Source organism: Rhinolophus hipposideros (genome assembly GCF_964194185.1).
Source record: "Rhinolophus hipposideros genome assembly, chromosome: 23".
Classification (NCBI taxonomy): Eukaryota; Metazoa; Chordata; class Mammalia; order Chiroptera; family Rhinolophidae; genus Rhinolophus; species Rhinolophus hipposideros.
In genome coordinates this window covers 40,310,733-40,335,556 of record NC_138069.1, presented here as the reverse complement: position 1 = coordinate 40,335,556, position 24,824 = coordinate 40,310,733, and positions in this window count along the sequence as shown.

Sequence of the window (24,824 nt, the reverse complement as noted above, 5' to 3'; positions counted from 1 at the left end):
AAACTGGCCCAGCCGTGCCTTGATCTTGAACTTCTGACCCCCACAACTACGAGAGAATACATTTCTGTTGTTTTAAGCTGCCCAGTTTTGTGGTGCTGTATCCTGGCAGCTCCAGGAAACTAATATAGTTATTGCTCCCACTTTACAGAAAAGTAAACCGGGGCTTAGACAGGGAAAGAGGCAGGTCCAGGCGACATGGGGAGGGGGTTAGGGGGCTAGGGGGCGCTGAGCCGAATTGTAACTCAGCCAGGCGGGGAACAGGTGGTCTTTCCAGCTCCCCACACAGAGGCTGGGGGCTGGGGCGGGATTGTCATTCCTGATCACATTCAGTGAGATATCCTGGGAATCCTCTTTGCTGGCCTCAAATAGCATGTATGGGGGAGGGAGGGCGGGGATAAACAAGAGAAATAAGCCAGGCAGGAGCTTGCCTCCCAAATCCAACTGGCATCGTAGGAAAAAACTCTTTCCACTAGGCACGTTTCACTGAGACATACTTTTTGCCTCTCCCACCTCCCAACCATACCCTGAGAGAGGAAGAACATTGTCTTCCTGCCCCCGCCCTGCCAGAAGCTGGTGTGTGTGTTGGGGTGCAGAGGTGGGGTGGGGAGGGGGGAGTGTGATAGCAGGCCGCACTTCGCCAAGCTCTGCCCACCTCCAGAGAGACTGGCACCCTGTTACTAAGGGGCAGGTCCAGAAGAAGGCAAAACAAATATGTGAGGTGTGTCCATTTTCCATCCCCAGTGTATCTAGTGGACATGCAGATATGGTGCCCAGAGCAACCAGAAGGCAGGAGGTCGCTCTTACCTACACAAGGTATCCTCCAGCTTTCTCATTTAATCCTCACAACACCACCTCTAGTTAATTACTCACACTGGCAGTGGAGGCTCAGAGAGGGGAGGTAACTTGCCCAAGGACACACAGCAGAGGCAGACGCAGGCAGGGAGCTAGGCAGTGTCACTCCAAAGATGAGCTCTGTGACTCTCCCCCCACCCCCAAGTTTTGGGATCAGGCAGTCTGTGTTCAAATCCTCTGCAAATTACAGGGCCTGAGGCTTTGGGCTGTGAAATGGGATGCTATTCACCTCTACCTTCCAGATTGTTCCAAATGCTTCCCATAGTGAGTGCCTGGCAGGTGTCAGGACTTCACAAAGGTGGCAGATTTCATTCAGTCCCTGTCCTCTGCTGGAATGTCTCTCTTTGTCCTTGCCCTTCACCAAGGCCAGGGTCCAGGAGGGTAGCATTCCTGCCTCACCTTTCTCCATACTCCTGACTGGTAGGCACACAGTGGGTTCTCAGCACAGCCTCTCGGAGGCAACGTGATGTTGTTAAAAGACCTTGGGATTTGACTCCTGGTAAGAGGGGCTTGGTGAGGGACCTGGGGTCACATGGGGGCCTTGCTGACTTCTGACAGGTTCTCTTACCTCTCTGAGACTCGGTTTTCCCAGCTATAAAGTGGGCCCATGACACCTTCTGAATAGAATCACTTGGAGGAGTTAATTAGAGCTCATGTGGAAAGTACCTGTAAAAGCAAGCGCTCAGCAAGACTCCCTTTTTCTTTCTCCTTCTTGCTTCTGTTCTTTCTTCATCCGTTTCTGAGCTTCCGATTCTCCACCTATAAAAGAGGGTGAATCAGAAGGTCCACCTTCCTGGGTAGACGATGGATGAAAGCCTCATATAAACCTAAAGCTCTGGACACATCAATCAGAAGTGCATTGAAAGAACATCTACAAGCACAGAAATCATTTGATTTTCCTGCCAGAGAGGATTGGCAAGATCCCTACCCACCCCAGCTCCGAGGAGCCAGAGGCCAAGGGATATAATGCTTTCTTGGCAAGAAAAGAACAAAGCCCTGCAGCATGAAGAAAATTCTAATGCACCTTTCCAGATTATTATATCAAGCGAGAAATGGTTTCAGCTGAAGCTGTCTGAATAAATTACTGGCAGTCAGAGGGTGAGGAAATTGAGCTGTGAATGCATTTATATAAAGTATTTATATGTCAAGCTTAGCTCCCGCTCTGTATATTTTTCTGGCTTTTAGACATAAGATATTTTACCAGATTCTCCTTCCCTCAGGAGGCAGTTGTGCAGGTTAGGAAAAAGCCCCAGACAAATCTCCAAGTGGGATAGCAATTCTTTCTTCGTCCAAAATGTTTGTAAGAGACCTTTTTTTTTTTTTTTTTCAAAAAGACTCCTTAGTATAAGATACACATTTGGGGACATACTTCTTGAACTTGAATTGGAAAATATTTGAATACAGCCTTAGGATGCTCTTGTCCTTCTCACTCTACTTGGTAAACTCCTACACATACGTCAAAGCCCAGGTTAGAGTTGCTCTGCTCCATGCTGCTAATGCTAGTGGTTCCCTCCTCTGTGCTTGGACCACCCTTTATAGACCCCTCTGTCACGGTACATGATGCCCTGTTTATTTCCTTGTCTGTTTCTCACCAGATGTTATGACCTCCTTGAGGGGAGGCACCATTTCTGATCCATGTTGGTGCTATGGAACCCAGTACAGGGCCTCCATGGTGCGGGTCATGGGTGGTGTACCTGTACTTGTAACAGACAGGTGAACACAGGTTACGGAGAAACATGGGGCTGAAGGTAGATGGGCCAAGGGGTGGCTTGTGTCATTTCATGAAAAGCGACCAGCAACTAGTTTTACTGGACAAACAATATTAAGAAACAGCAAACAGCCTACTCCATGCTGGGGAGGTTGATCTTCCTGGGTGTGAAGACAGCAAATAAGGCAAGAGTAGGAACAGCCAACAGTCACCTCGAAAATCTTTAAGTCCCCACAAATAACAATAAAAGTGGCTTTGTGTATCCAACCTCACAGGTGACTTTCTCGGTCCACCTGACTCTCTGTTGGTGGCCCTCAATTGTCCCTTCAGTATTCTCTTTGGAGAAGGATTCCATCGCTCCTCAAGAGCCTGTCTTTGGAAAACTGGATTCTGCCTGGTTGTGGTGGCTGAGACGGCCTTGAAGTCCTCCCACATTCTGTCAGTTTCAGACACATGCGTGGACCGTGGCAGGTGAGAGGAGTTCCTTGCCTAGGGGCACGTATTCCCGGAGGGGAGGGCACAGACCAAGTGCTGCATGAGATTGTGCCTCTGGGTCAGTGTATGAGCAGCGTTGCCGTATTTATTTACTTGTCTGTTCATGTAAAAGTACTGTTTAACCCTATAATTCATTAAAATGTGTACATACCATATGATGTATAGAGACACATGATACGCTAGCATTTGCAAGTGACAGAAACCTCTCACAAAGTAGCTTAAGGAAACGAGGACAATTCTTTGTCTCATTTCATCAAACTTCAAAAAGGGTAAGAGGGAGTAGGCCTTGGGGATGACTGGGTATTCTCTCTCTCTCTCTTCACCTCCCTCTCCATGATCTCTTTCTCTTCCCACCCCTCTACAGAAGACAGCCTTTCCACACATAACTGGGGAACACGGTTACTACCAGCCATAAAGTCACATTTTTCCAGCTCCATGACTGAAAGCACAAACAAAACTCATGGTTCCAGCAGAAAATTCCCAGGGAGAGACTGATGGCTTCAGCTCAGGTGGCATTCCTACTTCTATGGTAAGAAGGTGGGTGATTGGGTCCTGGGGTAAACATGATATCAACCATGACAGTGTATGATTTGGTAGACTTCAGCTAGGACCCTGAATATACACTTTTTAAAATTCCGTTCGTGATTTTGATGCCCACTGTCAATTTTGGGTCACTGATCTATATGTATAAACATGTGATGTGGATATAAATTTCGAGTAATACATTCACAGGTGCCAACGTGGCTGAGAGAAATGAGCTAATCTCTACTCCCCATCATTACTTACCTGTCGACTCTGTGCTACATTTAAGGATATGCAGACAATAAGATTTGGACCCAATCATTAAGGAGCTAATGTTTAGTGAGAGAGACAGACACAAATAAAGAGTGACAACTGAGGATACAGTCTAGGTTATCTAACTGCACAGAGAAGGAAGCACTAATGTGCTTGGAATAATTAAGGAAGTCTTCCTGGAGGAGGGGGCATTTGAGCCAGGTCTTGAAGCATAAATAGAAGCTCACCAGGCAAAGGAGCTTCAGTCAGGCAAAGGAGGGGCATTTAGTCTCAAGGGAACTGGATGTCCAAGAATCTGATGGGTCTTTAGAACTTCGTCCTTGAGTATGTCACCTTCAAGTTGCTTCATGAGTTCAAATCCCATTCTTCCCGCTTAGCAGGCACGTGACCTCTGGAGAGAGACCCAAGTTAGCTATGATTTCTGTACCTTAATCTTCTCACTTATAAAATGGAATTAGCAACCTCATCCTCATGAGTTATTATGAAGATTGCACTAGTTGATATTATAAGGTCGGTTTGCATACCAGGACTTTGAGTCACGCATACCTAGGTGTGCGTACCTGCAACATTGCTTATTAACTGGGATCCTGGACAAGTTATGATTCTAATCTCTGTTTCCTCATGTTAAAAACATGGGATAATAACAGTACAGATCTCAGGGGTACTTTTAAAGCTTGAATAAGAAATAATGCATGGAAAGTATGTGCCTCAAAACCTGGTACGTGCTAAGCACTAAATATACATTGCATGTCCTTATGGAATAATTACTTCACAAAGAGCTTAGTGCAATGCCTGGCACGTAGTAGGTGTGCAGTTTCTTCCTCCCATTACAGAGAAGACCGGTTCGTGGCGAGGAATCATCCTTGAAAATCTAACCTACCCACAGTCTTTGCCAAGATGCTGAGGGAAGACTGGGAAGGTGGCCCCTCCACCCACCCAGGTCAGGGTTGCGTGTCAGGCGGGGAGGTTGTCTCTATTCAGTGCAGCTCAGTTTTCTTGGGAAGAGGCCCAGAGTCTAATGAATGGAAAGCTGACACGCCAGGGAGTTCATTCTGGAAGAGAATTAAAGCCCATTCGAAGCAAATTCTTCAATCGGCTGGCCCATTCCACATGGAATGGCGTCCTGGCGAACATAACGGAATTACTAAACAGCGGGAATGGCACAGTCTCTCTTTCCTCAGGGTGTTTGGGAACCGGAAAGAATGCTCGCACGGCCCATACCATTAGGCAGCTGCATTATGCTAATAAGCAGCCGAGCCTGCCGGGAGCAAGTGGCGTGAAGTCAGCGAGGGATCAGCCCTGGGCATCTCCCCAGCCACAGGCCCGAGCGATTTGTTCTACTTTCTAAAGCTGCATTCAGACAAGAGGGGGAAAGGAAACTCCTATGGCCGAACGGGCCCGGAAGACCCAAGAGCTGGCAAGCTTTGCCCTTGAGCCAAACCTCATCGAGGGAGGGCAGTAGCGTTTACTGAGTGTCTTCACTTTGTCGATTCCTGATTGCTGTGGTCCCCCAAAATCCTGAGACACTGAGATGAGCAGAAAAGTGAGCTGCCTGAGGTCAGAGTCTGTTTCCATCCAGGATCTGCTGGGTGCCGAGTCTGGGGTTTTTTTCTTTGGCAAACTGCCGAGAAGTTGGCTGTGGTAGCGTGACTTGTTTTGGAGTCATCCAGATGTGGGGGCTGCAACTTACTAGCCATGTGACTTTGAGAGCCTTGATTCACCCCATCTGTGAAATGGGAAGAGTCATGCCTGTTTCAAAGGATCATGATGGGGATTCTATCACAATAAAGGATCTGAAAAGTATAAATTCCCCTTTTCTTATGTGCAGAGATGGTTTCGTTCTGAGGTCTCTGAGGGACTCGGAAAACAACAGGGAGGGTGGAGAATGAATCCTTAAAGGAGGCATGCTGGAAATCCCCCAGGGCGCAACTGGACCTTATCGGGCACCACGGAGAGCTTAGCGAAATCTGGGCCCACGGGAATATGAAAGGAGGCCTGCATTGTGAGCAAACACGGTACCCGGTGGACCAGGAGCTTTCCGTGCTTCCAGCTCCTGGACCTGCAGAGTGATGCCTTCACGTGTGAATGACCTTGCGAATGAAACACCAAGCTAAAGCGGTGTGGAGCCCTGTGGTGTGGAGGATGGCTGATGAGGTCTCTCCCCACGTCCACACGGCTTAGAGACGTCACACATGCTCTTGTTGTTGTCGTTGTTGTCTTAAATGAATTATTCTTCTAAGGTTTCCTTAAGTGTGTTCCATTTCCTGACAGTCCCAAACGGGCTCTACTTTCCCTCTGCTCAGGACATTTCATTCTCATGTCTACGTGCCTTTATCCTCCTTTAAACCCAGGTGAGACATGTGCGAGGGTGGGGCGTGTCTGTTCTTCAATTGAAAACCTCTTTTGTGCAGTCAGGTGAAGAGAAAGTTCCGAGGTGTTGGGGCCCTACGACAGGCTGAAGTCCTGGATCACTGTGCCCAAGGCAACCTCTGCGCTGGGCTCCCGGAAAATGGGGAGGCGGGCGGCGGGGTGGGGACCGGCCAGGACACAATCGCCAATCACAGCCTGGAGGTGGGAGAGTTTAATCTTTGTCAGGAAATCCTCAGAGTGTAAAAAGTCGGGCCCGATATTATAAAAATCCTGCTGAGAGCTTTTAAAGGGAGCGGACATATATCGGGAGCCTTCTCTAGCTCCAATTTTCTCGTTATAGAAGTGACCAAAGTATAAAAAACACCCAATGCACATTTAATATCTCTAATATGTGGCCGCCTTTTAGCCTCCGGAGAAGGACAGGTATTCATTTTCATAAATTACTTTTTAACTATTTTTTTTCAAAGGGGGGGTGGTGAAAGAAAACAGAGACAAAACAGATGCCTTGCGCCCTTTGATCAGCCTCACTGCAGACAAGCAGGCTGCCCGCTAGCACGCCTTTAACTACAGCTTGCCAGGAAGAAAATGAATGGTTTTAACTCTGCAATTACAATGCCTGCTGAAGGCTTGTCATCGCAGCCAGGGGGACCTGATCCCAACCAGCTCGGCTGTCCCCAGAATTACAACCAGCGGGGCAGAAAGTTAAATACCCCCTATGGCCAGCAGCTTCCACAGGCCCCGAAGCTGCAGGCCCCGGCCCAAGCGCCCCCCACCTCTGTCTCTATAAATGTAGAAAACCCAGAACATATACACTGGTGCGGCCAGGCCAGACAGAAGAGAAAGGAGCAGGAGACAGTGGCCTTATCTCACACCCAGGAATCGGGAATGTAGCTGGAAGGGAGGGGAGGATGGAAGAAGTAGAAGGTCGGATTTCTGGAGCATGCTATGCAGAACAAGAGGGCCTTCCCTACTGGAGCCCATCGCCGAGTCAGCAGACAGCACGTGGCCGGCCTTTGGGACGTAAAGCATCATATGTCAATGGACTCTTCTCAGTGGGAAAGGAGGAGATGGTAATATCGACTCAGGCCCCTATCCCCAGGCCCTATCCTCAGCCATTTGTATATGTTGTCCCACTATATCGGCCAGTCTCTTCACACACCCAGGGCTGGGCATTGTGCTGAGCACATGGTGGAATCCTAAAAAGTGTCAGTTAGATGAATGAGGGACTGCCAGTTTTGTAGAAAAGAAAATTGAGATTCACAGATGTTCAGCGACCTGCCCCAGGTCACCCGGTGGGGGGGATGCTGGAGGCAGGATTGGAAGCCCGGTGGGCAGTTAGTTCTCCCAGAAGAGTGTGCTACCTGAGAAAAGGTGGTGCACGTCCCAGATAGGGACACGGTCCAAGGCTGTCCCCTGACTCGCAGGGCCACCTCTGGGGTGAGGCAATGCCTCAGGAGCAGAATTTAAGGGGGCATCAAAAGAAACTCAGTGATCAAGATAAATAATATTTCGATTCAATATTTCTGACACCACGGTTAATGCGAAAAATCCACGATGAGCAAAACGCCAAATTTACCATAAAAACTGTCCACCTTACTGACCTGACCTTTTACCTCAGGCTGTCATCTGACTTGGCCTGGCGCTCCAGACTTTAAATTGCTGTGTGACCTGGAGCACCCATTGTCCCTCGCTGGGCCCCAGTTTCCCGGCTTGCCCAAAGGGAGCTGGCTCCTGGGGCCTCTTCGTCTTTGACAGGCTGGTGTTGGGGTTCGAGCCTCAGCTGGCCCCTGGGCGGTTTCCGGTGTGGGCGTGGGCCGGCCTAGGCGCCTGCAGGTCTGCAGCTGTGAAGCTGGGGAAGGCATGTCCTTCCCAGACCACGCTCACCCAGGCCTTTTGCAGCATCTGGGTTGAGTTTCACAAGTGCCTTCCTAAGAAGACGCAGGAAGGCGCGGAGAACCCAGGCCAACTGCAGACATGACGTTGGTACATTCTTGGCTCTTCGGGGCGGAGATGACTTGAGGGAGCTCTGCTGGCTTTTTGTGGTGGTGGCAATGGCGATGACAGCCCCTCGTGAAGCCTGTCCTCCTGGGATGCAAGCTCTCGGGGTCACTGCTATTTAGTCATGTGGCTTTTTCATTTATCTTCACTCCCCCCATTAGCAGAAATTCTTTTATTTTAAAAACAATGACAGGGACCCTGGGGAACCATTGTCGTTTTTTGCATAAATTCTTCTGAGATGTGCTCGTTGCTGTGTCATTGCATTTCTGATTCTGTCTTCTCCCACACACGTAGTAGGGCAACAGATCGGTTGCAGCCATTCACTAGCTCCTTTGTTCATTCGTTCATTCACATAAATACAGTTACTGCTACCTCCCGAGGGGACTGACACTCGTGGAGGGTCTTCTTCTGCAATGCACCATGCCAAGCAGTCTCCGGTTGATCATCCAGTCCCAAGGTGTACCACACACCTACTGCACGTGCATTCTGGATTTACACCACGAAGCAAACCAGCCACATGGCTAGTCTTGCAGAGCTGAGGCCAGGCTGGGGAAACTGAAGTGAACTGAACAGTCATCAGCATGCTGTGGCTACCCTCTCTGTGATTGCTAATGGAGAGTGTCTGTGAAGGTGTTTCTGGATGAGATTAGCATTTGAATTGATAGGCTGAGTAAAGCGGATGGCTTTGCCCATTGTGGGTGGGCCTCACCCAATCAGCTGAGGGCCTGAATAGAATAAAGTGGCAGAGGGAGACTTTGCTCTTTTTCTGCCTAACTGCTAAGGCATCTTCTCCTGTCATCATTGGGACTGATGCCACTGGTTCTTGTGGTTCTCAGGCCTCTGGGCACAGATAGGAACGACACCACTGGCTTGCCTGGGTCTCAAGCTTGCAAATGGCAGATGTGGCACTTCTCCATAATCATGTAAGTTAATTCCTTACCAAAAAATCTCTTTATGTATGTAAATAGGGTGATGTGTGTGTGTATTCTGCTTCTGTTGGTTCTGCTATCCAGAATAATGTCGCCCCTGAGGAGAGCCAGGAAGAAAAGGCACACAGTGCTCCGAAAGCATATGGAGGGAGGATCCAACCAGGTCCAGGGGGTCAGGGAGGCTTCTCCCGGGAAGTGCTAATGGAGCTGGGCCAGCAGTTAACCAGGCGTAGAGGGAGTGACAAGTGCATCTGGCACAGAGAATGGCATGTGCAAAGGCCCCGAGGCAAGGAGATAGGCGAGTGTGAGGTCCTGGAACAAGGCTCGGGGTGGCTGGAGTGCCGAGAACAGTGGGATGAGGCTGGAGAGGAACACACAGGCCAGATCGCAGGCTGGGCCTCGTACGCTACGTTGAGGAGTCGGGTCTTCGTCATCCTGACTGCACTGTTGTTATCACCGTTTTCCAGATGAACAAAATAAGGCTGAGAGAGGGTCATTCATCCCTCTATCAAACATTTACTGAGTGTCTACTATGTGTCAGGTGCGGAACTGAATGCTGGGAAGACAGCTGTGAGCAGGACCGCCTGGGCCTCGCTGCTGCGGAGTTTCCATTACATGAGTGGTAGAAACACAACGGGGAGTTGTTTCTGCCTGTCCCAAAGGCTTCGTGGCTCACCCATGTCACAGCTTCCTGCTCCCAGCCCTGGGATGAAAGATGCCCCGAGTTGTCCCCCTCTAGTGCTCCTGGTCTGCGAGTGAACTAGGAGACCGACTGCTTTGCCTCTGTGCTTTGTTCACTGGGGCCAGCCCCAGCACCCAGCCCCTAAGCGGTGTCACAGGCTCACCCCAAATCTTCAGAGGAGGAGGCTGAAACTGAGGAGTGGGGGGGGTGGCCCTGGCCAGGAAAGTGGCAAAGCTCCTTAGGACCTTCAGCTGTTCTTCACCACCCCTTCCCAATCTCATTTCCATTTTGTGGATTAAAAATGGTCACAAACTCGTTGGAGTACTTTTCTTCAAGAGGCGGGGGCTCTTTCTCCTTCTGGGCTGTCTTTATGACTTACTTTGAGCAATGCAATCGGTGTGGCAGCAGGGACAGTTGCCAGCCTCGCCCTCCATGCTCTGGGGAGCAGCACCCTGAATGAAGACACTCAGGCCAGCTGCCGAGTGATGGGAGAGGCTGGGGAAGGGCAGGGCGGATGAAGGCCCCAAGGGAGCAGGCCAGGCTGGCTGAATGCGGTCCCACGGGAACCCAAGGCGAGCCCAGGAGAGGACACATCCCGTGAACCCACTGCCTCATGTGACAGAATAAGTCACTGTGTTTTATGCCACTACGTTTTGGGGTGGCTCGTTGTCCATCAAGAGATCATTGAAACCACCAGATGTGTCTGGGGGAGAAATGTCAAGAATGATCCAGGGATAGGCAAGGTGTTCTCCCTGAGCCCCCATTTCCCTTTCTTCTGCTAAGTGCATCCTAGTTTATATGGAGCGGGTTCATTGCTGAAGAGAGAGAAGGAATGAAAACAAGACCTTGCCCAAATGCTATTTACGTCACTGTGCTATTATTCTTATTTCTGTGTATTGCACGCAGGCCATCATAGCAAGAGTTAGCAACATTTTTAAATGGACCCCAGTCCCTTGATCCCAGTGCTGTCACTGCCCCTTGTGTCCCCCAGGACTCCTCCTGGCATTAAGTGGCAGAGGCACCTGGCTTTTTCAAAGGGACCACAACCGTTTTTTAACTGCATTCTCTGAAAGGAAAGGGATTTCACAGAAATAGTCATTCCCCTCAGGCCAGAAAATTACCTCACATTGCTGAATCTACTCCTGGCAATGACAAATAAGCCAGCCCATTGCTACAGCCCTTTGAAGCTGAGACTCAGATTTCCCCAGGCCCTGCCCATGGCAGTGGCTGCATTTTAGCTGTTCTGCCTCTTCATGTACATGGCTCCCCCCAGCCCCCAGGCACGCACACATTTGTAGGAGCTTTGAGGGTCCCACAAGAACTCCCATATAGTCCTCTTGTCTTCTGCTCCAGCTGCCTCTCAAGGCCCACTATCACTAAGTCACTTTGTGCCCTGATCCCACACCCACTTTCTGGGGGCTCCGGTCCAGCTGAGGGAGCCCCTGGCCAAAGAGGCCCCCCAGCTCCGTCACCAGCTCCTTGCTGCATGGGGATTAGGTAGGGGTACCTGAGCTGAACTGGCAGGACAATATTCAAGACAGACCCAGGGGACCTTCCCAGACTCGGCATGCAAAACCACTTCCTCCTTCTCCTTCAGTCACAAACAACCAACCAAAAACCTCACAAAATTGACTCCCGGAGGGCCTGCCCAGGCCTTTCGCAGACAGGCCCAGGCTTGTCTGAATTCCAGAGTGGGCTCAGCTAGAGTCCTCGCCTCCAGCTTGGTTCAGGAAATAATTTCCTACCTGCTCTCACGTGAGCTTCAGTACAATCCCATGAGGTTGGCAGGAAACATACGTGTTTCCCCAAAAATAAAACCTAACCGGAAAATAAGCCCTAGCACGATTTTTCAGGATGACATCCCCTGAACATAAGCCCTAATGCGTCTTTTGGAGCAAAAATTAATATAAGACCTGGTCTTATTTTCGCGGAAACACGGTAGTTCTTTCTCTTTTGCAAATGGTGTGGCCGAAGCTCAGGAGGTTACACGGTGGGGGTGGGGGTGCAGGATCGGACCCCAGTTGGGAGAGCATGGGTTCCACTCCAACTGTGTAGCCCTGCCCTCCACTCCCTTCTTTTGGGCTGGTGGTCACCAGCATGAGTCTGGGGTCTGGGAACGCTGGCTCCTTAGCAAATTCCTTGACTTCCCTCAGCCTCAGTTTTTCCATCTGTAAATCAGGTGGAAACCCTCCCTACCTCGCAGGGCTGCTATGAGGACTAAGTGGGACAATGCCTGCAAAGAACCATGCTGGGCCGCTGGCACAGAGAACTACTCTCTGGCTGCCCGCTGTCCTCACAGATGGGCCAGAGACAACCTCCCACCTGGAAGTCAAAGCTTTGATCAGCCATTAATCCTTCATTGGAGGAAATGCTCCATGACCCAACTTGACACTTTGGCCACAAAATGGATATAAAAACACATTTTATTCCACAGGGTTCCTGTAAGGATTAAACAACAACAAAAGTGATGGCTAATCGATCATGACCGTCATCCCTGTCCTAGCACCTTCCTTGCGTGGACCCTTATGGAACGTTCTCCCAAATGTAGAGTGAAAAACTGAGACTCGCCCATGACCAAACCCCCAGGATGGGGCAAGCACATTCGGAACACCCGCTCCTCCAGGTCTCTGAAGGAAACTTTCCCTTTTTACAGATGAGAAACTGAAGCTCAGAGGCATCACCCAAAATGACCAGGGTCGCAGGACACGTGCGTGGAGAAACGCGGTTCCCTCTGACGGTCCCATCCCAAAAGGTCGTGGAGAAAAGAGTCAACACGCTCGTTGGGAGCAGCAAAACAGCCTCCCTGCTCATTCTCCACGGGGACTTTTATTACAAACCGAGCTGTGGGTTGGTAAGAGGTCAAAGGAACAAATGGTCCAGAGGTGGCCTTGTTAGAAAAAGTCCCCAAAGGGGAGACCAGGCAGAGGCTCCTGGGATGGGACTGCGCTGGGAAGGAGGGCTGTGACAGGGCTGAGGCCTTTCAAGCTGAGTTATAACCTGGGGCCCAGAGGCACCCCCTTCCCTACTGCCGCCAGCGCCCCCAGGCCAGGAGCAGAAACCTGATCTCAGATATATTACTACCATTGGGGCCACTGCCTGGCTGGCTGCCTGCCTCTGTCAGACAATGGCGCCCTCTGCTGGCAGCACGACGCAACCACTGTCAGTCACAAGTAGAAAGCGGAAGGGCACCCTGGAAAGTGGCAAATGTCAGTCCACTCACAGTGCGTAGGCTTTAGGTCTCATCCCTGAAAATTATTGCTTTTATTATTTTATGTGTTATGTATTACTACTTATTAATCTATAGTTATAATTATTATTATTGTTTATGTGGGCTAAATTTTGATACATTTATAAAATACTTATTTTAACTCATTTTTAAGCCCATTACCTTAAACATAACATGGTTTTGTGAAAACTAATTGTCTTTTTGAAACAAAAACTATTTTGTGGAAGAGTGGCATCGTTTTGCGTGTGCAAATCTCTTTAATGTCTGGCTTAATAGAAGACAGCTGTATTCTCATACGGCCCCGCATTCAATCTGTTGAGCTAGGTTGGCAGCAGAATGTAAAAACAATCTGGTCTCTCACCCACATGCAGTTGGAAAAGGGAGGAGGATTTTAAAAGGCTTTTTCAAATAATTGTGAATATTCTTCTCAGACATGATGCCCCAAATTGACAAATGGTACTTTCTCAAAGGTCAGCTGGAACCTGGAACCTGAAACCATATCATTGGATGTTTTCATTCCTCTGTGACATTAAAACCCACTGTTCTCTCTTGGATGGCTCTTCGCTCCTGCCTGGCTGCGTAACATCATATGCTCATCATTTGGAAAACATCGGTTCTCCGGGTCGTGCAGATCTTCCAAATCTTGGCACAATTTCATTTAAAAATATCAAAAGACCACACTTGCTAACATTGCCAGATGTCATATCAGAAGAGTATTTAGAGATTGGAAAACTGTCAGTCTCATGGTGGTGGATATAAATTTTCCCCAATTCTAATTTTCACTTGCAAGATCAAATTTCATTATTGGTAACAAATATTATCATTTTTCCCCCTTCAGGTGACAAGCTCATTCCATTTACTTTCAAGAAAATGTCTACCAAAAGGTGAAATCGGAGGTTTGTCAGCTGTGCTTTCAAGTGAAATGATTGTCAACAAAAAAGGGGCTAGTTTGGCTCAAAAAATTGCATAAGTGCTTTTTCTCAACATGGCTATACCTGAGTAGGTGGCAAAAGTGTTTCATGCATTCATCTTATTTTGTCACACAGAGTATTAAAAAGTTTATAAGCAAGGCCTGAGATGTAATAAAATTAATAATTTACACAGCTTCAGCCAGGTCATTCTTTGGTGAGGCTGTTTTATTTTGTTTTGTTTCATTTAACCATGAACGCACGGTCGTGAAGAATGCAATGACAGGACAGCAGTTCGGTGCCACTCCCTTTCATTCCTGCTAAAGCTCCAGCACCTTCATCATCTATTGCTTTTGCACACTTGTCAAATTGTTAACGTAGAACAGGCAAATGATATCTTAGTATTATCATGCGGAGAGTTTTAGCTTTGCAGTCTCTTGAAAGAGAGTTGGGATGCCCCTGCGTGTGCAGAGCATACTTTCAAAGCTGCCATATTGCACCAATAAAAGGGAGTCAAGAAGTGGGACCAGCAGGGGAACAGGGGTGGAGACATCTTCCTGTTTGCCTTCCTGGCAGCGTGGGGGGTGTGTGAGAGAATAGAGAAGATATATTGGTCTCTGCCCCTGGTTCCTGGCACAGAGCTCCTGAAACCCTTGTGATTTCCTGGGTGATAGCTGTGTCTTGTGTTCTAATGAGGTCACTCTGGATGGGCTCCTGGATGGGGGCTGCTCATCAGAAAGACCAAGCTGTGATGAGAAGCTTGTAATTGTCAGCCCCTCTCCCCATTCTCTTGAGCAGGAAGAAGGGCTGGAAATGGAGTTAATAATCGGTGGTGCTTACGGTGATGAAGCCTCCATAGAAATCCCCAAACTATGGGGTTCAGAGAGCTTCGTGTGGAGGTGCGGGGAGAGTGGTGCCCTGGAGAGGGCATGGAATCTCCGTGCCCCTTCCCTCAGACCTTGCTCTACGCCTCTCTTCCATCTGGCTGTTCACCTGTATCCTTTCTCATACTCTTTAATAAACTGTCAAATGTAAGCAAGTGTTTCACTGAGTTCTGTGAGCTGCTCTAGCAAAGTAATCAAACCCACGGAGGGGGTCATGGAAACCGCTGGTTTATAGGTGGTTGGTCAAAAGCACAGGTGACAACCTGGACTTTCAACTAGCACCTGAAGTGGGGGCAGTCTGGACAAAAGCAGAAACTGGGCTACGTTAATCACATGACTTTGTTTTTTAAGGTTCAAAGTGAATTAAGAACCTAAATGTAAAAAACAAAATGAAAATAATGGGGACATTTTAGGAACATAACGTTGGATGGAGGTGATCTTCATAAGCAAAGCAGGAGACCTAGATATCTTACAAAGCAAGGGAAACAGAGCTGACTTCACAAAACGCTTACAATTTTCTACAGCAAAAGACACCATACGCAAAGTCAAAAGGTTTAGGGAAAACAGCATGTATGACAAACAGAGAGTCAATTTCCCCCTGCATATGAAGAACTCTTTATAAACTGATAAATGAAAGGCAAACAACTCAATCTGAAAGTGAGCCAGAGAGATCCAAGATGGCGGAGGAGACAAACACTGTGCCTGCGTCCTTCCGTGAACACATTAAAATTACAACTAAACTATAGAACAATCAACCTAAGAGCCAGCTGAATTCTAGCCAAACAGAAGTCCTATAACTAAAAATCATAAAGAAGAAGCCACGTCGAGACTGGTAGGAGGGGCACAGACGTGGAACGGGCCCCAAACCTCCGTGTGGCGGTTGAGAACCAGGAGGGATATCGCAGCCTTGGCGGTTCCCCCCAGAGGAGCGGGGGACCCCAGCCCCACACCGGCCTCCCCAGCCCGGAGCACTGGTGCCAGGAAGAAGAGCCCCACAACATGTGGCTGTGACAAACAGTGGGGATTCCTGACCATCGGGGTGGGACGGAGGCTGCAGGAAACCCAGACATCCTCTTAAACAATTCGTGCACAGACTCACTTGCTCGCAAGCACTTACAGGTGTATGTCTTTGAGGCACGGGCTGGAGGACAGTCGCCATTTTCCCTGTGAGGGGTCCTCTCTCCCCTGCATCCAACAGGCAGGCCCCATCTTTCCTGTGTTGAGCCCGCCCCCACAGGCCAAATCTGAATCTGATTGGCCCGGTGAGCTCCACTGGGACCCCACCCACCCAACTTCCCCAAAGTGCCTCCCCAATGCCGGAGGCACTTTCTCAAGAGCAGCCAGCCCCACTTGCATTGCACTCTTTCTTGTAAACTATCAGAGCCTGTAGGCCCTAGGCGGGCTGCGACAGCCTCGGTGTGCTCAGAGACTTTTGCTGAGTCACTCCACGCTCGACACTGGCACCAAACCAGAGTCTATATTAATCTGGGGACCACAACTCTTCCCACTCTAGTGACTCCCTGAGACCCTGCCTCACCCAACTCCCACACCTCATGAGGCTTTATCAGTGGCTGAACCCTAAGGGAGCGGGCCAGTGGCAGCAGGCCTCGGGGTGTCCTGGCTTTTTGCAGAGCTGCCCCAGGCCTGGTACTGGCGCCAGCTGTCCTCGGTTCAGAGCGTGGCCTCCAAGTACAAATTGGTTGTTACACAGTAGTCATGGGGATGTAGGGTATAGCATAAGGAATATAGTCAATAATATTGTAATAACGATGTATGGTGTCAGATGGGTACTAGATTTGTTGGGGGATAGGATGAAAAAGGTAAAGAGATTCAGAAGTACAAATTGGTAGTTACAAAATAGTCATGGGGATGTAAAGCACAGGGAATATAGTCCGTGATATGGTAATAACTATGTATAGTGCCAGGTGGGGACTAGACTAGTCAAGGGAATCACTTCTTAAATTATACAAATGTCTAACCACTATGCTGTACACCTGAAATTAATATAAAATAATATTGAATTTCAATTGTAATTGAAAGTTTTTAAAAAGGAGTAAAAGGTGAAGGGGAATAAGAGGTCCAAATTTCCAGGTATGAAACAAATAAGTCATGGGGATGTAATGTACAGGGGAATATAGTCAGTAATATTGTGACAGCATAGCACGGTGTCAGATGGTTGCTGGATTTATCATGCTGATCACTTCTTTAGGTATATTAAGTGTTGAATAACTATGGTGAGCCCCTGAAACTAATGTAATATTGTATGTTAGGTATATTTTTAATAAAAATCTTTAAAAAATAAAAAAAAATGAAAGTGAGCCAAAGACATGCAAAGGCAAATCCATCTTTTGCCATCAGGGAAATGCAAAATCAAATAAAATGCAATATTGTTTTCACCCATTAGCTTTGCAATGCTCAGAAAAAATGGTAAATCGATTCTGAGGTGGAAAACGTTGGTGTGGGAGTCTTAATTGGTACAGCCATTTGGAGGCAATTCTGGAAATATTTATTATAGGTTCATAAACATTTACTTTTTGGCCCAGGAATCCCACTCTTGAAAATCTGTCCTCTAGCTCATAAAAATACAAGTATGAAGGTGTATATTTCAGCTTTGAAGGTGGAGACGGAAGAGAAGGAAGCCGCCTGGGTACTCCTGGGTTGGGGGATTAAGCTGAGGTAGTCCTTTCAGTGGCTGCTGTGCATATCATGGAGCAGATGATAGGTCTGTCCGTGCCAACCTGGAGAAAAGGCTGTGATCCTTAAGGGAAAATAACAAGGTGAAGAGAAGAGTGGGAGGTACCATCTCATTTGTTTTGTCAAACCAAAGCCCCCAAGAGATGTGAATGTATGTGTTACGGACTGAATGTTTGTGTCCCTCCCAAAAGTCATATGTTGAAGCCCTAGCCCCCAATGTGATGGGGTGAGGAGATGGGGCCTTTGGGAGGTGGTCAGGATTTGATGAGGTCATGAGGGTGGGGTCCCCATGATGGGACTGGCACCCTTTTAAGAGTCAAAAGGGCGCCTGCGTCCTCCCTCCGCTCTCCTTCACATGTGCTTACAAGGAGCAGCCTGTGACCCAGAAGACGCTCCTCACCAGAATCCTCCCCTGCTGGCACCCTGACGTCAGACTTCCTGCCTCCAGAACTGGGAGACATAACTGTCCGTTGTTTCTAGGTTCCCCAGCCTGTGTTTTTCTGTTACAGCAGCACAAACAAACTAAGGAGGTATGCATGAACACAGAGAAACATTTAGGAAGCCCGCTCCCACCTGAAGACTCCACAGCCCCAAGCACAAGGGACCTCTCCTTCCTTGAGCTTCTCACTCAAGCGTGGCCAGGCTGGTAACATTTCCACCACGGAAATTGGCAAATGGTGCACATTACGGTTCTACCCTCTGGAAGCCAGTTGTCACACCTTTACCAGCATGTTACTGCCACAAAGGGCTGAAAAGGGCTGCAGGCACTGTCTCCAGAAGGCCTCATTCAAAGGCCTGATTATTCCCTGCACTGGAAAATGCATGCACACGGACTAATTTTATGGCACACCAGAGACCTTTCAGCTGCAATTACCTGGGAGTCTCTGGCTTCTCGGTTCCTTTCCAAAGGATTTTGCGATCGGTGCAACCTGAGCCAGTGCAAGGGGGTATACTGCATCCTTGCCACTAGGGGGCAGTGTTGCCACAGCCAAGGTGCCTGCTCAGCCTGGAAGAGCCAGCATGGAGCTCCCACCGGCTGCATGCAGCCTGGCAGCCCCTCAGCCCCTCAGGCTCCCTGGAACCCTCCCCTGGGGTTGGAGGAGGCGAAGGGGAAGAGGACTCAAACTTTAGTGTCCTTAAACTCAAAGAGTATTGATTTCAAGATTGGGGATAACTATATCAGCCACTTAGCACATTACCAGTTATGCCACGTGGTTACAAGCCATGTGACAAGTCCCTGCATTACTGTGAGCTTCAATGTCTTCAGCTGCAAAACAAGGAGGCTAACAGCATTGACTTCAGAGGGCTTCGTGATACTAAATGACATGATACGTAAAGAGCTTAGCCTGGTGCCTGGCAGGCATGTGGTGAGCCCTCAGTGACCGCAGCGCCTCTTACTGCTACAGTTTACAGTGTGTTGATGGTCTTACCCTATCTGAGCGCATCCTCGGAGGCCTATACCACTATTTTGCATTTTATGAATATAACCCTGAGAGACATAGAAGGGAAGTGATGGTCCCAAGGTTACACAGTGAGTAGGGGCCTCGAATCTGGCCCACACAGAGCCAAAGTCTCGCCTCCCTAACTCAGCACAGCAGGGAGAAGAGGATCGCAGGCAATAGGGAGAAGAGGTTCGCAGCCTGCTTCTCCAGGGCCTGACTGAGCCCTCCCTCCGCCCCCCACTCCTGCCCCCACCGTGGTGGGCTACCTGGGGCTCCGCATGCCCCTGTCTGAGCCCAATTCCTTCCTTGGAAAATGAGACTTGCACAGAGAATTACTGGCAGATTCGCTGACAGTGAGTGAGGAGAACTTCAATCCAAAGAAGCCATCAGTTCATCTCTTCATTTAACTCAGGTCTATTGTGATCCAAATATTTGCAAGTCCCTGGGCAACAGTGTAGGATAAACCCCCAGGCTTTGTTCGAATGGGCTGGCCGTCTGGGAAGAGAGGGCTGATGGAGCTTGTTTCTTCCTCTGGGCACAAGCGTCACCACCTGGAAGAGCGGAGCGTCTAAGGGGATGGGCAAGGCACCTTTCAACACCCCCTCCTTCCACCCTTCCCATCACGTGCATGCAGGCACACCCATGCACACACACACGCACAGGCACGTATATGGAAGCCCTAACCCTCTATACTTCAGAATGTGACTGTATTTGGCGATGGGGTCTTTAAAGAGGCAGTTAAGTTAAACCAGGTCATTAGGGTGGCCTCCAATCCAATATGACGGGTCTTCTTATAAGAAGAGGAAATTAGGATACACACGAAAGAATACACACAGAAGGACGGCCCTGTGAACACAGAGAAGAGGACAGCCATTACAAGCCAAAGATGAGAGGCCTCAGGAGAAAACAAACCCGCCAACGTCTTGACCCAGAATCTCCAGCCTTAGGCAAGAACCGAGAGGGAAAAACAAAGGGGTCTCAGGCGCTGGCTGCGCGGCTGCAGCTCACCACCAGGGGGCAGCGTGCCTGGCCGAGGTGTGGGGGCGCCTTTGTTCCGCCCCCCTCCCAGGGCTTGCGGGCCACCAGGCTCACCTGACAGGCCCCCACGCCGGCCCTGGGAGCCCCCGCAGACCCTCCTCCACGCCCCCTCCCTCCCTCCTCTCCTCCAGCGAATTGGATTGCTTTTCGTCTTGCAGAGCCTGGCTCAAAGATCTTTCAGTGGGTTCCCCTTTCCTGGAGCCTCCCTGGATCTTCCGCACACACGGATGCTTTGCAGCCACCAGCCCTCACTCTGGGACCCGTGCTATGCGAATGTCGATTCCAGCACCCCCGTTCTGGCTACAGTGCGTCCAGGAGCCCGTCCTCTGTCCTCGGCAGAAATCTGGAGGCCACGAAGGCCTCCGGGTCTGGGAGAGCAGCCAGGGCCTCTGTCTGCCACTCCCTCCCAGAACTTCCCTGGGAAGTTCTGCTTAGGTCTGGGGACCTCCTTACCCAGGCCGATGTCTGCGTGCCCCCTGTGCTCCAAGCCCAGCCTGGTTCCGGATAGTCAATCCCTGTGTGGGTTCCTGGGTTGCCCTGGCTCCTGGAGGCCCCCCCAGGCATGCCTGCTCTCCTGCAGCTGGCATTTCTCTTGGTTGGGCGTTGTGTGCTTAGGCTGGGAGTCCTTTCAGACCCCAGGTGAGCCCTACACTGGGGAAGATTACTTGGCAATTAACGGAACAGGCATCTCAACCCAGGCAGGCTGTCGCCAAGGCTGCTCCAATTCGGGGTCTACCTCCACCCTCAACAAAACTTTAGCCCCCACACAAGTGTCTCCAACTCACTCCACACTGAGCATTTCCTCTGTGCTGTAAAACGTCCTTCATGTGTATCTCTTCATTTCACCCGCAGACAGCCTTGCAGAGTACAGGTGCTGCCTCACCTCTTCCACAGATGAGGAAACTGAGGCTGAGATCAGGGACGGGACTTGCACAAGCTCTGCCTCCATTTGTGCCTCACAGAGCTGTGCCCTCCTTCTGACACCCCCCCCCCCATTTCTTCTGCCTTAGCCTCGAGTTCTCTGGTATCCTCCTGCTGTCTCTTATGGGTCCCCATCCTGTTTCTTCAGAGAAGTCTGTGTTCTCTACTTTTTCCTGTGACTGCTGCTTCCTGTCTCCCCTCTCAGCTGAGTTTCATCAGACAGGAACTGTGTTAATTTTGTTCACCCCACACATAGTACTTTGCCTGACGTATAGTAGGTTTGCAATGAAATGTGTTGAATGGATGAATGAAAATTAAGAACAACCTTAGGGAGTATGTGACATCATCTCCACCAACCCCACCAACCCCACTATCCCCACCATCCCCACCATCTCCACCAACCCCACCAACCCTACCATCTCCACCATCCCCACCATCACCATGCTACAGATGAAGACTCCCAGGCTCAGAATGAGGGCTAGTATGGAAAAGAAGGAATGTTTCGGATGTATGTGAAGAAGTCTATCAAAGTGCATTTGGTTAGTTTATAAACTCAAGATGACATGTATTCGTTCGTATTGCAAATGTTTTAATAACAGAAATCCAATGGGCTAAGATAGTCGACTTAGTAAAATGCATCTTGGTGTGTGAACCACACGGAGACGAAGATGACAGAACAAGGGGGCTTTAGAGTGTTTCTCTTGCTGTTACTATAGCTGTGGAATGAGCCAAGAACACAGCTGGAGCTGGACCAGGTGGGGCTAGGGTCAGCCTCAGGCTGCAGTGTCCAGGCACCACGCAGGCTGCCCTGGTCACGAGCCCCTCCTCCTGCTAATGAGATCATGAAAACGAAAATGCAAGCGAAGGGCAAATAACCGAAGCAGTGGGGCTGAGCCAGCTGTGGCCTTGCTAGCTGCAGCCCAGCGGGTAATGGGGCAGGGAGGGGGGGGAGGGGCGGGGGAAACGGGGTGGGGGGGGGGTGTTGCAGGGAACTTGGGCTGCTAATGGAATGACTGCACTGACCGGCAGGTTTGGAGCCCTTAGGGAGCTGTCTTGTCAGGACGAGTCGGGGTCACCCTTCCTGTCCTGTGGTGGAGCCAAGTCATGGGGCCTTTGAATGCTCGGCACTGAACTTGGATTTTACTCCAGGAAGCATGGCGGGTTTGGACAGAAGTGCTCAGGTTTGCATTTAGGAAAGTGAGGAGTGTGGGGGGAAGGGCGAGGCTGCAAGCTGGGTGTGGGGAGACGGACAGGTGTCCGCCTGGCCAAGGACCAAAGGGCTGCCCTGTTTCCACTGAGGTTCCCATTACAGGTCACCTTGTGCTCTGCCACTGAAGACCCACGTCCCTCCTTCCTGCAATTTGGGACATCCTTATTTAGCTGTTACTCAAATCCTGGCTCCTGTCCCTTTCTGCCCATTTCCTCTAAAACATCAGGATTTAAACATTTTTTCCTAAGGCAGTAAATTCATGGGAAATTGTTATACCAGCAGTAGGAGACCAATGCATTCCTTCCCCTATCTGGACTCTGTTTCCCCACTGGGGCTGTGGACCCAGGGAAGCGTCCTGCATAGGTATGAGTGAGCGGGGGCCGAGTCGGGGGCTATAAAGCAGACTTTTCCAGAGAGGCTTGGTCTCTCCCCGTGCTCACCAAGGCTCCCCATGTTCAAGGCAGAGTGAAACTCCCAATTCAGATTCCTGCCCCCGGGTTCTGGAAATGGATGAGGGGGTGCAGGTGAGAGAGGCGATAGGAACTGGTGGGGTCTGTAGGAAACACAGAGCAAAGGCTTTGGCTCCAGGGGCGGCCCCACCGTGTTGCCAGGTGAGGAGGTGGCCCAGGGTGGCAGGACCCTCCAGCTCTGCTTAAAGAAGTGAGGAGGATGGGTTTTCATGGGAAATCTCTCAATCCTTAGATGTTGCCAACCAATTAGAAAAGAATTAAACATGAGCCAAACCAACACATGTATAGGCCAACCTGGCCTCTAGGCGGCTGCATTGCTACTTCTAGCTTCTTCCTGCAAACTGGGCTCTTGTGGCAGCCAGATCTGGGCTGGAATGCTGGCTCGGCCACTGCCAGGTCACCTGGGCAAATGCCCGAGCCTCAGTTTCCTCATCTGTAATAAAGGAGTTAGAATGCTGAGCTCACTGGGTTGGGGGAAGAGAAGATGAGGAAATGTGCATAGGAAGTATGCCAAGCAGGGCCTGGCGGAGAATAAGCTAGTAATTAAATGCTTGCTGTTATTGTTATTACTATTATTTTACTGGGTGAGCGGCAAGACAGCTTTCCGTCTCTCTGTGCCCTGGGCTGGTCCTGTAGGAAGGGCCCCTGGGTCAACGCTTGACGGCAACTTAGAGACTGAGCCCCACGGAGGTAAGAGTCTGACAAAGCCTGTTCTTTCTGAGGTCACATGTGTGGCAGGTGTGAAGTGTTGTGAATTCTGGAGCCAGATGTAGGAACAAAACGGAGGAAAGTGCTATAAAAACAAGGCCATACAAATTGTATCCCAGTTGTCACCTCCCTATGTCAGCGTCCCATCCTGTCCCTTTATAAAACAGCAGATCACCACGCCCCCCTCACTAGACCGAGGTCCAGCTTTCAGGAGCCACATCCTCCACACCCTAAAAAAATGTAGTGGACTCGGTGTTCCCTGAACTTTCGTTCCTTACACTACAGCCAGTATCTTCCACTATATTTACATAATGTGTTTCTCTAAGTTGACTCCCTTTTTTACACTTCTATAAATGTAGCTCTATCTTAGAAACATCGTATATAAAACAATAGCTTTGAGGAGCTAATTATTTTTTTATACGTGTAAAGAAAGAAGTGTTGCTGTGAAAAATTTTGAAACTCATCCGTGTGATGATGGCAAACGATCCCACCTGCTCTTGTGATGATCAGGTACCTCTTTGGGGCTGGGCTGAGGTAAAGGGCAGGTTTGTTCCAGCCTTGGTTCCCCTGCAATGGGGGCTTGCAGACATGCGAGGCAAAGGTGAAGAGAAGAGTCAGGAGAAATGGGGAGGCTTAGAAAGGTCCGGCAGCTTGCCCGAAATTACCAGGTCCCCAGACTCTGGCCATAATAGGCTCAGCACACAGGGATGTGGGGCAGGGGGCAGAAGGGGGAAGAGGTCCGGGAATCGGGGGAGACAGGCTAGGAGGTGAGACACGGCACTGCCACCAAGGGGACGCTGCATTCAGCAGCTGTCGACACTGATAATTAGAAGCATCATGGAGCCACCTGGGAAATGCTTACATGTGACCACGAATTAGAAACCAAATGGGAAAGCAAAACTGATTCTGCACTAGGACCTGAGCTATGCAAAAACAGAGCTGCCTGTGGACAAAGCCTGCAAAATATGCAATCTTGCACTCCTAGGGTGCTGTGTTTGTGGGAATTTTTCCCCATCTCTTTTCTAAAATTTCCCTGATGTTATCTTTTATTTATTTATTTATTGACAGGAAAAACACACAGAGGAACCCTCCCTGCCCTCCTCCTAAAAGCAACAAAAACTGGAAAGCAAAGAAAACTGAAGTCCCCTGCACACAGCTCCCTTCGCTTGCTCCGTAGATTCTGCTCCCCCATTTCTGTCACAGGTTCTGCGCTGCGGGAGCCACAGCCCTGCTGGAAACAACCTCCCAGGCATGCAGAATCAGCTGGGGCTGGCTGGGCTGGGAAAGGACAAAAGGAGGAGTCTTCAAGCCCCCTGCCAACTTGCTGCCAACACAGCCCCCTGACAGCACCCAGGATACTATGCAGGAGGGGTGGGGATGGGAGAGGTATTGCAGGGTGGGGTGAGGGGAGCAGAAATTGCCTTGGGTCCCCACTGTTGAGACGCTGCATTTGCACAATAAGCTATATTTTTCCAGCGCGCCTGTCACTTATTA